This window comes from Coffea arabica, chromosome 3e (assembly GCF_036785885.1).
Source record: "Coffea arabica cultivar ET-39 chromosome 3e, Coffea Arabica ET-39 HiFi, whole genome shotgun sequence".
NCBI classification, from domain to species: domain Eukaryota; kingdom Viridiplantae; phylum Streptophyta; class Magnoliopsida; order Gentianales; family Rubiaceae; genus Coffea; species Coffea arabica.
This window is the reverse complement of record NC_092315.1, coordinates 16,988,052-17,002,439: the sequence shown is the minus strand read 5'-3', so window position 1 is coordinate 17,002,439 and position 14,388 is coordinate 16,988,052. Positions and strand designations below refer to the sequence as shown.

The following is a 14,388-nucleotide window of genomic DNA, read 5'->3' as shown; positions in this document are numbered from 1 at the left end:
TGCAATTTCTAATCTTCCTAGTTACTTTGAACATTTTAGAACCATGTTCCTCCTTGTTCCAAGCCTGCTCCACCACTTCCTGAATCCCCTCTTTGTGGAGCCATCTCTTATCAAAATAAAACCTCTTCTTCTTCCTTCCAATCCCTGGATTAGTATCTAGTAAAAGTATAGAGTGATCAGAAGCAAGGGTATCAATGTGTTGACACCTTGCCCTCTCAAACTCTTGAAACCACTCCACACTTCCAAGACATCTGTCAAGCCTTTGTCGGACTTCACCTTCGTTATCCCAGTGATTACTCCACGTCCAAGGGTGACCTTCAAAACCTATATCCACTAATCTATTACAATCTATGAAATCTCTAAAGTCCCTAAAACTCCTCTCCTCCCTATACGCACCCTCCCATTTTTCATCATTGGACAAAATATCATTAAAGTCACCTGTGATTAAGAATCTGGATCCCCACAATCTGCTTCTATCAGTTAACACCCTCCATTGTTCTTTCCTAAATCTCTGGTCACAACTGGCATAAACTCCAATAAACCACCAAGTAGCCCGGGACTCATTATCTTCCACTTTGGCTTCTATAGTGAAGGCTGTAGTGTTTACCTCCACAATTTGTGTTTCCTTAGTCCATAACAAAGCCATTCCACCTGCCCTATTCATAGCTTCCACTGTCACATTATGATCCAACCTTAGATGTCTAGCTATTCTATCTATCACATTCTTCCTGTTCTTAGTCTCGCTTAAGAAAAACATACTTGGGGAGGAGAGGTTGTTAACCTCCCTCAGACTGGGAACTGTCAAGGGACTCCCCACCCCTTGGCAATTCCACACCACAACTCTCATTTGCAACTGGAGGTCCCATTAAGGAAGGACCCCTCTCCCTTTCCCCTAGTCTCTTCAGAATATAGCTCAACCATAGGTTTAGATTTTTTCCTTTGAGTTGCATCCTGTTGTACTTCCTCCATCAATTCATCTTTAATCAACATCTTCCTTTTTCCAGTTCTAGCCTGAGAAAAGTCATTACCATTAAACACTTGTAATGGTTTTCTAGTTTTGACTGGAGGCTTTAACTTTCTAAAGGATCTCCTGTATTGCCTTTCTATCACCCCTCCCATCTTTTCATCTCCCAGGGAGTCCTGATGAAGCACTAAGACCCCTGCCTCTTTCTCCCTGAGCTCGGCTTCCAGATTTTGGTTGTGCACTGCCACCTCTACATCCTCCTCCATCTCTTCCGTTGCAGTACAAATCTGGATTCCTTCCCCCATTTGAAAAGAGGTGGTGAGAACAAGGCCCTCTTTCTCAACATTCATCTGTCTCTCCACCTTATCATGTGATCCTGCCTTATCTTCCTCCTCTCTAGTTGAGATTTCTACATCCAGCTCTGTTCTAAGATCAGACCCTACTATCTCCCTCTCCTGGTTGCTACTACTTCGTTTACCAGAGAACTCCAATCCATCTACAAGGTTCTTCAGATTTTGTGGCCTATTTTTTTCCTGTTCGACCATCTCCCCATTCCTAAAAGTCCAGTAGCGTTTATCACTCCCCTCAGTCGACCTCCCAAATTTTTCCTGGGGTGAAATCCTAGTGTTCCCTGCTCTCAGCCAAGGACCGTACTGGTTCTCAGCATTGTTACCTCCTAAACTTCGCTTTTCTTTGCAGGACCTCTCACTGTGTCCTACAATCCCGCAGTTATAGCAGAAATTCGGACATCTTTCGTATTTGAAAGCTATCCATTTTCCAGCTCCCGCAATCCTGACCACGGTACCTCTGAGAAGAGGTTTAGATAGATCGACCAAAGCTAACACTTTCAAATGTCTACCCTCCTTCCCTCCAGATTGTGGGACTAAAACCTCCTTAACATCAATAAAAACTCCTCCTATCTTTTTTCCAACCTCCTTAGAAAGCCAGTGAACTGGTAAGTTCCAGAGTTGCACCCACAGAGGTGCTGTCATGAAGGCTTTGTAATCCTCTTCTATACCTTCTACCCATCTTTTCAGGACTAACATCTGATTGTCTATAACCCAAGGCCCCCCTTCTACTATTCTGTGCTGATCATCAGGATTTTGCACGTTGAACTGGAACACGTTAGGTCCCAGTTCCACCACGGACAGATTCCTGGGGTACCCCCAGGCCACAGCCACAAAGTTTTTAATTCCAGTGAAATTAATAACTTTTTCTCCTATAACTCGACCAATAAAGCTGTTCTCACAAGCTTTCACCCCCGTATGAAAGTCCTCCAGCTCCAACGTCGGTCCTAGTAGCTCATTCCCTTCAAGGGAAAATTTCTGTAGGAGCTCCGTCAAATCTCCCTCCATGGTACAGACCAGCAATTTCACGTGGTATAACCACCCACACTCAGGAAAACCCAACGCAAAGCAGACAGCAAAGGGACCCAAAAAAACAAAGGATAAGAGTGGACCAAAAAGCTAAACAGAAAAAAGGTTTCAGCAAAGAAAATAGACAAATAGAGAAGAATAATGATCTCTGCTCACTTGTGCCGCATACGCAAGACAAAGGAAAGAAAGAACACTGACTCTCTTTTGTCCAGGCATTAGCAAAACATCAGTTGGTAGTGGCGCTTGATCTTCTGCCCTTCATGCACTGACTAGCTGTAGCTGATCTACGTACCTTTAACCTTGAATCCAAAGACCCTCATAGTTGATTATTGATCGATGGTTTCCTAGATGTAAATTTGCGGGAATGTGGAATTTTGAAACTATTTGAAAAGTGCTGACTTCCCACCAAAGAGGTGAGAGGGCTCTTAACCCAAGAGAGAGCACAACTACTTTAGAGTGAGAAAACCTCTACTATAGTGAGAGGATTATCTTAACTTTTTATCGACTGTTCTATCATTCTCTCTTATCTGAAACCGATAGAATATATTCTCTAGCTAATACAGTATTCTCATGCTTCTTTCCATGGTCAGCAGCTATAGAAAAAAATGTATGTCTAATAATTACTTGTTAATCATGAAATTCCTTAACTATAAAAGACAAGAGATGTACTTGCCTCTCATTTCTAATTCCATAAGTTCATATGGGTTCTTCATAGAAGAAGGATCAATGATAATCTCTTTATCACAAGGAGTATCATTTCATTTTCTTTTATAGACTTGTTTAATTCCATGGTACCATCTAGATTGACCATGAGGAAATAATAGAGGATATTGTAAAGGATCATAATAAGCATAATAATGCTGGACCTTGTGGCTGGTATTTGAGTGGCTATACACTAGAATGTAGGCTCGCCTTTCAACTAATTCATCAGCACTTTCAATCCATATTGCACCAACTTGAGAGGTAGAAGGAAGATTTTAAACACGTTGATCTAGCCCAGGATAACAAATAAGCACAATATTATGTTTTTCAAGGTTTGGAACATCTCTCAGATCTTTGAAGAACCTAGCATATCCATAAGCAGCTTTAAAGTGCTCTCATGCAGTTTGTCAGAAGCAGCAACCCTCTTTACTAATTCTTCATCAATATCAAAAAAATAGAGATGAATTCCACAAGGTCTATCCCCTCTCTGTGATAAACTATTGAGAAAATGATAAACATGGTCCTGAACATGACAAGTATAAATTCCTTGCGTATTCTTTGTCAATTTTGGATCATACTTCGCAGCAAATAAAGTGAAGGACAAGTTATTATTATAAGTATGGGACATTTTTCTAAAATGCTCACATTCTTCATCAGTCCCTATAAATAGTTGTTTTAGAGCATAAGGCATTGGAGGAGCAACTATAGAGATTTCCCCTTGTGAACAGCACAAGCTTGGAGGTTCCAGATGAAACCTCTTCGCTCCACATAATCAGGAGCATCAGGAAGCAATAAAGATTCTCTAGGAATTTCTTCAATTCTAGAGACATTTGAGCAACCATGTCTACCATTTGTTCCTGCAATTTACTCTATGTATCGGGTACAATGGGTAGGAGAAAATCTTAAACGAACTTAACATAAACGAAACATGGAAAAAAAATCTAAAATGGCATCAGCAATCACATTTTTTTGAATGGACTGGATATCTGGAACCGCAAATCTTAATAAGGTAGCAATAAGACAGAATTATCCTAGAGGAGAGGGAGAAAATTTTTTAAGGATGAGACATTGAACAGGAAAGGCAAGACAATTGGTGTGTATAATAATATCTATGCCTTGAGAAGCACCAGAAGACTGGAGATTGAATGTAATAGAAGAAGAAACACAGTCTTTTGACAAGTTGCTCAGAGATGGACCATTCAAAGAACCTAGAGTTTTAGAATTTAAGTTCTGTGTAGTTTCAAAGATGTTAGCTGTACCTTTACATTGTGTACTAGAGGTTTGTTCGTTCTTATCAGAAATTGCAATGTTAACCTCTGGAACGTGAGATCATGCCTTGGACAAAGCATTTGCATGCCTCCACTTACAAGGCTGGTCATTAAGCAAGGAATCAAAAGATACATGTTCTTTTTCTTTTTTTTTTTCCTTTTTCTAGCATTAGTCTCTATCTGACATTTACGACGCCGAGCTCTCTGATTGAATGGAGTCGCTGCAACGCGTATAAATAGACATCCTTATTTATATCAGAGTAGCGTATGAAGGACAATGATACTAAATGCTGATTAACAAAAGAAAGAAAACATGAATTGCTGAACGTAGTAATATCTCTACCTCGAGGATTGCTCAAAGACCAGGGATCGAATGGAATAGAAGAGGAAACATAATAGTCTCCTGAGCTCGCATTTCACGAATGCGAAGACCCCCGACAGAATTCCTCGCCACAATCACCCCTTTTGTAGAATTTTTTTAAAATTCATCACAAACTTAGAAATTTCTCCGTGGAAAAGAGGAAAAAAGCAAGCCCAATCACAGATTGTTTGAACAAAAAGAACAATTACTATTATTATAATGATTACTCTCTTCAGTGGATTGCATGCAAGCAAAAATACTCGGCAGCTCACAAACGCACTTGGCAGCCCAACTTATCCTGTCAAGTGCATAGCTCATGAAGAACGACAACTTTTCAGCGAATCAAGAAGCAATACGTCAGCAGCAACCACACATCTTCGGACAAGTTCCTAAGCACTTAGTGTATATGTGGTTAAATGAACTGGGATTGGTCCCTATCTTGACCTGTAAGTCCTTTGCACCTTTGCCAACAAGGGTATAGCCTTGAATTCGATTGAAAACAAGCAACTGCCGTATGACAAATAATTTTTATTTGATCCTTATGTATCTAATAGAAGTATTATCATTACGTTTTTGATGTTGTTGCGTGTCCTCAAGTATATAGAATAATTTTTTTAACATTTTTTGTTGGCATGTTAAATCAAGGCTCAAAATTAAAAATTTTCATCTTATTATTTAGTAGTGTTTTAGTCAAATTAGGGTTTTAGTAATTCTATTGGAATCAAGTTATTGTAGTTTTATTGTTTAAGAATTAGTATCTTATTAGGAAATTTTTTATGATTATAAGACTTGCTTATCAAGTCATCTAGTTTATAAATAGGGAATCATATTATTGTGTTTAGTTGAGAATAGTGAAAGACTTGAGAGCCTTGTTATTATAGTGCGTGATTAACTTATTATTGTTGATATTTATACCTCTTCTCCCATACATTTTTATATGTGTTAAATTGACTCTCCATATACATTGATTTAACGAAATATATCTCCTGTATATCTCCCATATATTTTTGTTAGAATTTTGTGGATTCTACATTTTTTTTAGTATAGATGAGAGAAATCGAACTCGAAACTTTTTACTTACACTCCCTCCGTACCACTCAATCCATCTCCCCTCATGTTTATATAATAACTTATTGACATGGTTACATTGAATTATCTTATATAATATATGTGTGTGTGTGTTGTTCTTGTTTTGATCAATAAATCAAATATTGTTGGTTTTTGACCAAAATAAATCATATAAGTAACAATAATTTCTTTAACAAAATTTAACAAAGAAATTAACAAAAATTTCATACCTCAATATTATATTAAAAAATGCAAATAATTTATACCAGAAAAAGTTAATTTGGCATGGGTTGAGGCGTGGACTAGATTGCTCTATTTGAAACGATTCGCACCCCTACGGAGTATCTTCTGGTGTAGTAGGTTTCAGCACATCGCCTCTAGGATATAACAGCTCACCCTATCTCACTGTAGTCTACTCCAATTTACACTATTGGAGTAAGACGGAAACCTCACACAATACTGTTCTTTGCTCTATAAAATCCAATTATAGTGAGAGAAAGAAAAGTAGAAAATAGTTTAGAGATGGCTAAGTATATATTAGGTTTGGTTGATAGATACCTTTATTTGTAGGTTAAGAAATTATGAGTATTAAAATATTAACATTAAGAGGAATAAACACATCATATTTTAGCTACAAATTGAAATGTCTAGATTTATTGTATAACGGAAAAAAATTCACTAAATAAATTCATAATCCTAATCATTACATAGGTCACACAATTCAAGACATAAATCTTATTTGAAAGACATAAGTTACACTTTTGAATGGTTTTATTTGTAGTTGAAAATTCATTTAACATTGTAATTTATTGTGTTTGAATTCAAAATAAATATGTGATATTTTTTATTAAAATATCCAACAAATATAATATGGATAAAAATCAAATTTTTTTGGATAGAAAAAGCCTATAATATTAATGGATTAGTGAGTCAATATAAAGAGCGGACAGAACAAAACGTGGGGAAGAATCCCCCGGATGATAGAATCATCAACCGAACTAAGATACTCTGCCTTCTCATGGGCAACAAAATTAATACCACCATGCACCCAACTAACTTTCCGATTGGAAAAATTTCGCAATGCATTTGTTACATCAGCAATTAAAACTTCTATAGCTTTTGGCCATTAATTGTCTTATGTTTAGATTTAATATTTACTTTTATCAGTTCTTTTCAGCTTATACACTATATTCAACAGACAGGTCTTTTTGAAATCAATTATAAACCAAACGAATAACGAATCACTGAGAAGATTGACTTCGTTGAAAATATTTGTATTGCTTAATTAAGCTTAGGATTAATTCCACTTTGCACCCTTTAACTTTGGCTTGACTCTTACTTACATCCTTAAACTTTCAAAGTGGGAATATTTAACTCCCTAAACTATAAAATCCGTCTCACTTGAGTAGAATCCTTGATGGAATATACAAAACTAACAAAATAATTGGCATATTTCATTAACTTGTTATTGTAACTTTAAAAAATCAAATTTATTAGGGACATAAATGTAAATTTAGAGATTCCAAAGAATATTCTCTTAAAATTTTTGAAATTAAGTAACTTTTCTATTGGGTTATTATCACTTTACCCCTTAAACTATATCATTACTATCAATTTACCCCATCATGTTATCTTTTGGTCATTTTACCTCATAGGTAATTCAATTTAGCATGTTAATAAATTTTTAACAAAAATACTCTTTTATTTTATAATATTACTACATTGTTACTATCACCTTATCCCTTTAAATTATAGTGATATAATCACTTTACTCTCTAATATTATTTTCTAGATATTTTATCCTATCGTTAATCTAGAAAGTATGTTCAAAATTTTTTAAATGTATTTACCTTTTTATATATAATTAAAAATAAAAAAGTTGGAATAATTATTTTTCCTTTTTTTTCACTCTAAGATTCCTAAAATATAAAAATAAAAGAGTTTTCTCAAATTTCTTTTTTTCACACTTATTAATACTTTGAAAAGAAAAGGAGATAGGATAGAAGGAAACAGAAAATTAGATTTTACAAAGAAAGAAACTAAGGAAAAATCTAATATTATTGTATTACTTTAATGTTCTCGAGATTTTGATTGGAATTGGATAGTAAACAGAAAAATAAAGTAATTTTAAAATAATAAAAATATTGAATTCTTTCTTATTTGTATTTAAAAAAAAAAAGAATTGAGCTCTCTCTCTCTCTCTCCTCCTTCTCCCCTATTCTTCTATATATTTTTCAATATTAATGAGATTTTCAAAAAGAAAGAAATTAATGTTTTGACTTTTTTTTATACTGAAAAGGAGAAGAGCCACTCTAAATTTTTTATTATTTTTATTATACAAAATAGAGGGTACTATTTTCTAAAATTTTTTAACTTGCTAAATTGGTTTAATAGTGGGATAAATTGCCTAAAAGTAAATCTAAGGAGTAAATTGATAATGAGGTTATAGTTTATGGGGGTAAAATGGTAATAATTTTAAAGGTTAAACATATTTTATCACTTGAATTAATAAACTTTGTTAAGTTTGACACTTAGTCTTGGGGATAAAATGATCATAAAATAACGTTCAAGAGAAAAATTGATAGTGACACCAAACATTAAGAAGGTAAAGTGATAATAACTCTTTTCTATTTCTTTGTTTTCTTTCCCTTTCTTCCTTCTCCATTTTTTCCTTTCCTTTTCTTCCTGTTTTCCAAATCCAGATCTACCTTCAAATCAACCAGCACCTGTTCTTCCCCTTGGTACCCTCAATTTTCAATTTTCGGCTTTATTAGTTTTAAGGCTCAGCATCGACAGCCTGACCAGGATATCCACCCTAGCCGCCGCCACCACTTCCTCCCTAGTTAGCCACGACCAGGATACCAACCTCCTCCAAGGTTCCCTACTTGGTCTCCTCCTCCAGGATCCCCATAGTCGGGAGGAGTCACAAAGTGTCTTGGCTGCATTGAGGATAATAAAGCATACACGTTCATTGATGTAATCTGGGAATGACCTTGTCAAATAAACTCATCTGGGCCCAGGGATCATAAAATTTGAAATTCTAGATTTTGTACTAATGTGTTGCATGTGTTTTGTTTTAAAGAATACCAAATCGATAACATTATATTCAGGTCAAAAATTTGTCTTTTGACGTGTAAGTCCAAATCGGTGATTTTTTAGATGTCCCTGAATTATTTAAACACTACCTATTAATAGGTAACTTAATCCCAATCAGAGTTAGTAACTATCACAACCCAAGTCCCATGCCAGTAAAGGGCTGTACACTTAAATGAAAACCTTGTGGAAGGTGTATTTAAACTTTAAACTAAAGTAGGCCTTAGCATTGTTTCTTAACAATCCAAAGGTTGACATGTACAAATAAATTTAGTACATAATTGCAAATTTGAAATTTTATGGTCCTGAATTTAGGTTAATATATGTCAGAGAATAAATGTCTTACGGTTGTTAACTGATGTGGGAGTCTCAGCCAATTCCCTAACAGCCACCTGTGAGGAAATTGTTAGAACTACAGCCAAGGAGATGCAAAAGAAAAGAGGTGCCTTGGTACCCATTTTTGCTCGAGGAAAATTTATGTATTGAAAACTGACTTTGTGAAGGATGAGGGATGAGAAAGCTGGTAATAGATTGATCTCTATATATAGAAAAATCTATGCCGCTTTCCCGTCAAAAGGGTCGGCTGGGGAGCACACGGGATCCTCAGTGTCACTTTTCCTATGGCAATTCAGTGTCACTTCTATATTTATGCCAAGTGCCCTATTTATTTAATTTGTCATGTGTTGTTTATTTAAATTTCTTCTACCATCACGTGATAAGTGGATAGGCACTGGATTTGGCACAGAGTAGTGGCATAGAAGATCCCAACTGGGGAGTGAGCCCACGATGTAGTTGGCCGTTGAAGATACTATTGCTGTAATTGATGCAATTAAAGTCCACATTAGCATAAATTGCAGCCCCTTTACGGGAAGTAAGAGAAATAGAGATGGATACAAAGAGCATTTGCTCTACTTTCTTGCAAGGCTGAAGGGATAGAACTTGAGCATTATGAAGACAAATAAGATCCATGTGTTATATCCATCAATATGTCCTTAATCTAATTTATTCACTGAATTTGAAGTTAAAGATATAAGCCTATGATCTCTAAATAAGTAGACATATACATAAGTAAAATTCTGCATCGAAAGAATAACATAGTTGGCTAAAAGTTGAATTTGAAATTAGCTACTATGACCCACAACCTCCTGTGAACATAAGCAAAATAAGCCACAACCTCCTATTTATCGAGAAATCTTTATCCCCTTGTGTCTTCCTTCAAGCGTGAACATTGGCTTCAGATGTCAACATTTTTTTGTTCCAAACTAAATCACATCATTATAAAAAAAAATAAGGTCAAGAATTAAAGCTAGAATCTCTACTTTATAGCTACAAATCTTCCATAAGATGTCCCTCAAAAGGTGCGAAATATTGGAGAGGAAATCAAGTTATGCAAGTTGTAGCAACCATTGTTGACTGGAATTTCTTCGAAAATCCCTCAAATTTCTGGCCGAATTCTGGAAGGGATCCTCCCCTATTTCACCAAAACTTTCTACCTCAAATCCCTTCAGGAATCCCTCCAAAATTCCGGCTGGATTCTTGAATCAGAACAATAAAAGCAAAAACCTACCTTCCCTGGTAAGAACAGAAGAATCAGGAGATTATGGCAAAATGTTTGGTCAAGACCTTTATAGCCTAGGCACCGGAAGAGGATTAAGCGCAGGTTCAATTTTCCAGGGTGAAACCCTATCAGGCCGAAGAATAGTTGAAGTTTCATCCCATCTCACCTTAAAGAAAAGGTTACCATTTCAGCTCCATCACAAAAAACAAAAATGAGACAAAATGAAGTTCAAAGATACTACCTTCAGGCACCTCCACTTTGATTCTGGCCACCTTTTTGGATCAGCTTCTTCAGTACCAACAATAGCTCCAGTAAATCTCTGCTCTGGAGCCTGAGCCTCTTCACCTTCAAATCGTATTTTAAACCTCATTCCAATGGAGTAGCTGTTTTTCACAGACTTCATATACTGGTCAAAAGGAACAATAAACTCAGAGGGGCTCGTCCTGTAGACGACAAATAGAGAAGGAAAACCAGTCAGATTCTCAAGCAAATGCAATTCCACTAGCATCCAAAACCATTCATCAATCATGTTGCTTTAACATATAAAGGTGCATGTTGTGAAACATTCTAATCTTTGGCTTTGTCAGTAGACAACTTGAAACAGAGAGTGATACAAGTGACATGCCTAGGTTTATAATAAACTGTAAGCATTGTTTTAGTTTGAATGGCATGCCAAGCTTTTGCAAGCAGACCAAGATGCATGCTGAGACTGGACATGACTGACGATGGAGCATTTCCTTGCTGTCTCTTGGTTCGTCTCACCCCAACGCGGAGCTCCCCATTTTCACCTCTAAATATGCAATATTAATCAATTTGAAAAAAAAATAATTCTTGTGTAGAGGACGATAAGAATTTTGGGATGATAGCAAACCTGAGAAATATGAAGACATCCCCTGCAACAAGCCTTTTTGAACTAGCAAAAACACTCCCAACTGCTCTGAAGGTGGTGGCTTCGTGGTTGACCTGGAAATCAACAGAAAATGCTTTTCTAATCTGATGTAATACAACACGGTAAAATGGTCTACAGTCCAAAATGTGCCAAGTTTCTACATTATACCACGAAAGATATGTCTAAACCGCCACTCATTTCCATGCAAATCTTTGGCCACCAGTTCTTGATTAGGAGGGTGTTGAGACATGTCCTGTCATAGACAACCAAATAGATATACGCATTACAACCCCCAATTCCCGGAAAAGTACTAACAAACAATAAAACACTTCAAGCCTTGTAAAAGCACTCACTAGCATGGTTCAAAGTCATGGTCGCGGTCGCGGTCGCGGTCGCGGTCACGGCCCGGAACGTTCCATATCGGTCTCGGCATATCGGTTGCGATCTCGGTGAGACACAAATTTTAAAGTATTTAATATTCTAAAAATTGTTAATAATATAAAAAAGTATGCTAAATAAAAATAATTAAAAAATAGCAAAAGAAACGGCCAAGTCAATCCGTCGCGGTATATCTCGGCTGATTTCTCGTCTTGACTCGGGATAACTCGGAATGAGTCGGTGTGACTCGGCCGAGTCAATCCGTCGCGGTGACGACTCGGCCGATTTCTCGGCGAGTCAAGTATTTCGATATCGTTTCGTCACGGTATCGTATCAGTAGGGGTCGAGACGGTAACGACTCGGCCGAGACTTCGAACCATGCTCACCAGTGGTGGCAGACATTCATCAGCATGTCGTCTCAGCACTGAAAATCCACCATGAGTACTTGTATCAGATGCAGGAAAAGTCTTACAAAAAGAATGCAAATGGAACCTCAACGGAGGGGGTGGCACTGGCTCTTTCTTCACAGCATTCTCATCTTGCTGCCATTGACCATATAAAAAAAATTGAAAATTCCAAGAAAATAACCAATTCCAAGACAAGGTAAACATGCAATGAACATGGTTCCATATGGAGACTCACATCTGGCTCAGGCATCAGAGTAACTAGCGCAAACACCTCATCAGTGTCCGGTTCAGCCTGCATATGTTCATACATTTTACATCCAGTTATAAACCACACACACAAGTGACAAGTAGAACCTCAAAATTAACAGCTGATGACCTGATGGTCGAACTTGAAATACCTTTAATTGAACATTAATCACACGACAAAGGATCTTCCAAGGCAGATTATAAACAGGCATCGCCTGGTCTGCAACCTGATTAGTTGACGCTTCAACCTAAAGAGAGGAACAAAACCCATGACAAGTCGGCCTCCATATACAGCAGTACATTCACCCAAAAAAATACAAAAAGGACAATAAAGTTTCCGAAATATTCCCCCCTTTGAGCTGACACCAAGTATGATACGTAAAAAGTTACCAAAAATTAACAAAAAAAAAAAAAAATTCTATCTTTCAAAGCAGTGAAGCATAATAGGCTTGTAAATGAAGATAGGACATAAAAATGAAGAAACCCAGGAAAATTTTGTATGAATCTGAAAACAAAAATTGCTGATAAAGCATTTAGATAGATAAATGTAAATGCACGAAGACAAAAAAAAATGAAGAAACCTATGAAAAACTTGCATGAATCTGAAAATGAACATTAACGATAAAGCATTTGAATAAAAAAAATTAATTAAGAAAACCTGTTCTATGTGGCCTTGAGGAAAATAGTACACAAGCTCTTTCTGACGAGGCACTGTCACCAACGGCCCAGCACATGCCCGCCAAAGCTCCGTATACAGAGCCGTCTCAGCATCAACTGACATGGTAAAACAGCCCAAAATTAGAATCCACAAGAATCAGACCCGAAAATGACTTAGAAAAACGAAAACTCACGCCAGAAATGAGAGCAAAACTTCATGAATTACCTTTTACGGCACCGGAAACACTTTTAGCCACTTCCGGTTGCCCTCTTGGGCCATCACTTGGCTCAGTATATCCCTTGGTCGACACCTCTGAAGCAACCATTTCTACACCCTACTCGTTAACACAGATCTCTCATCCAAAAACCCCCACCAAGAAAACACTCAAAACACGAGCAAAAACTGCAAAAGCCAAAAAAAAAAAAATATATATTCCAGTCAAGGCCACCAAAACACTATCACTCAACTCAAACTCATAAACCCACAAAAATTCATCAACAAACCCACGAAAATTCTCCAAAAGACCACAAAGTTCTTTTAAGTTTTTCTCCCTTAATTCACCAGCTACCAAGAGTTCCAAAGAATTCACCTCAGAAGCAGCTCCAAGAATCTCAGAACTTCACAGCAGTGAGAAACCCGAGAAATTTATGAGAAATTTAGCTAAATATTAGAGAGAAAAAAATGAGGAGAGAGAGGAGGATAGAAATGAGAGAGCAAAGTTTCATGTAAGTGATGTGGAGAGCAGGAGAACAGATCAGAGGAGAGGAATACATATATAATCGAGTCGGCTCGTGAACTAACCAACTTAATATTTTTTAGCTCAAATTTGAACTTGAGTTCGATTTAATCAATTTGAACTTGACTCAAATTCGATATTGACCAAACTCGAGTCGACGTCGAGTTCGAACTCGAACTGCTCGCAAGCGACTTGATTTGTTTGCAACCCTAGTCCATGCCACCACCTCATTAATTTACCACCACCAGAATTGTAGCAGGATTCATCTCGCCCGATTCGTCGTTGTCTCGTTTTCCATTTTCTTGCATCACTTGAGATTCTCCCCTGGTAGTAGGTAATAGTTATCAATTCCAACACGTACACTGGCATTTACATGCCCATAGTTTCATTAAACTAGATATGGGGTAGAGACGATCATCAGGCGGACCATCCTTAAGCAATCCTCTCACAAAGGTGCATGAGAGGATTGCAATGGACCATGTGTAATGGGAGCAATAGTAAAAGAAAATGATGCCGTTTCACTAAGTGAGCAGGGAAACAAATAAAAAAAACATATGAGGAGCTAACGGGCTCCGTTAAAAAACCTCAGCTTCCATTCTAAAAATTCCCACTCAAATTAATGAGGCTCGACTATTCTTATGAAATCTTCAAACGAAATAGACTTTTGGTTTCCCTCCAAAAACT

The 14,388-nt window shown here is 36.9% G+C and overlaps 1 pseudogene; it reads right to left on the bottom strand.

Annotated features, from left to right (window-relative positions):
• Positions 1–10,448: 10,448 nt before the first annotated feature.
• Positions 10,449–13,332, bottom strand: LOC113719644 (auxin response factor 2A-like; annotated as a pseudogene).
• Positions 13,333–14,388: the final 1,056 nt, after the last annotated feature.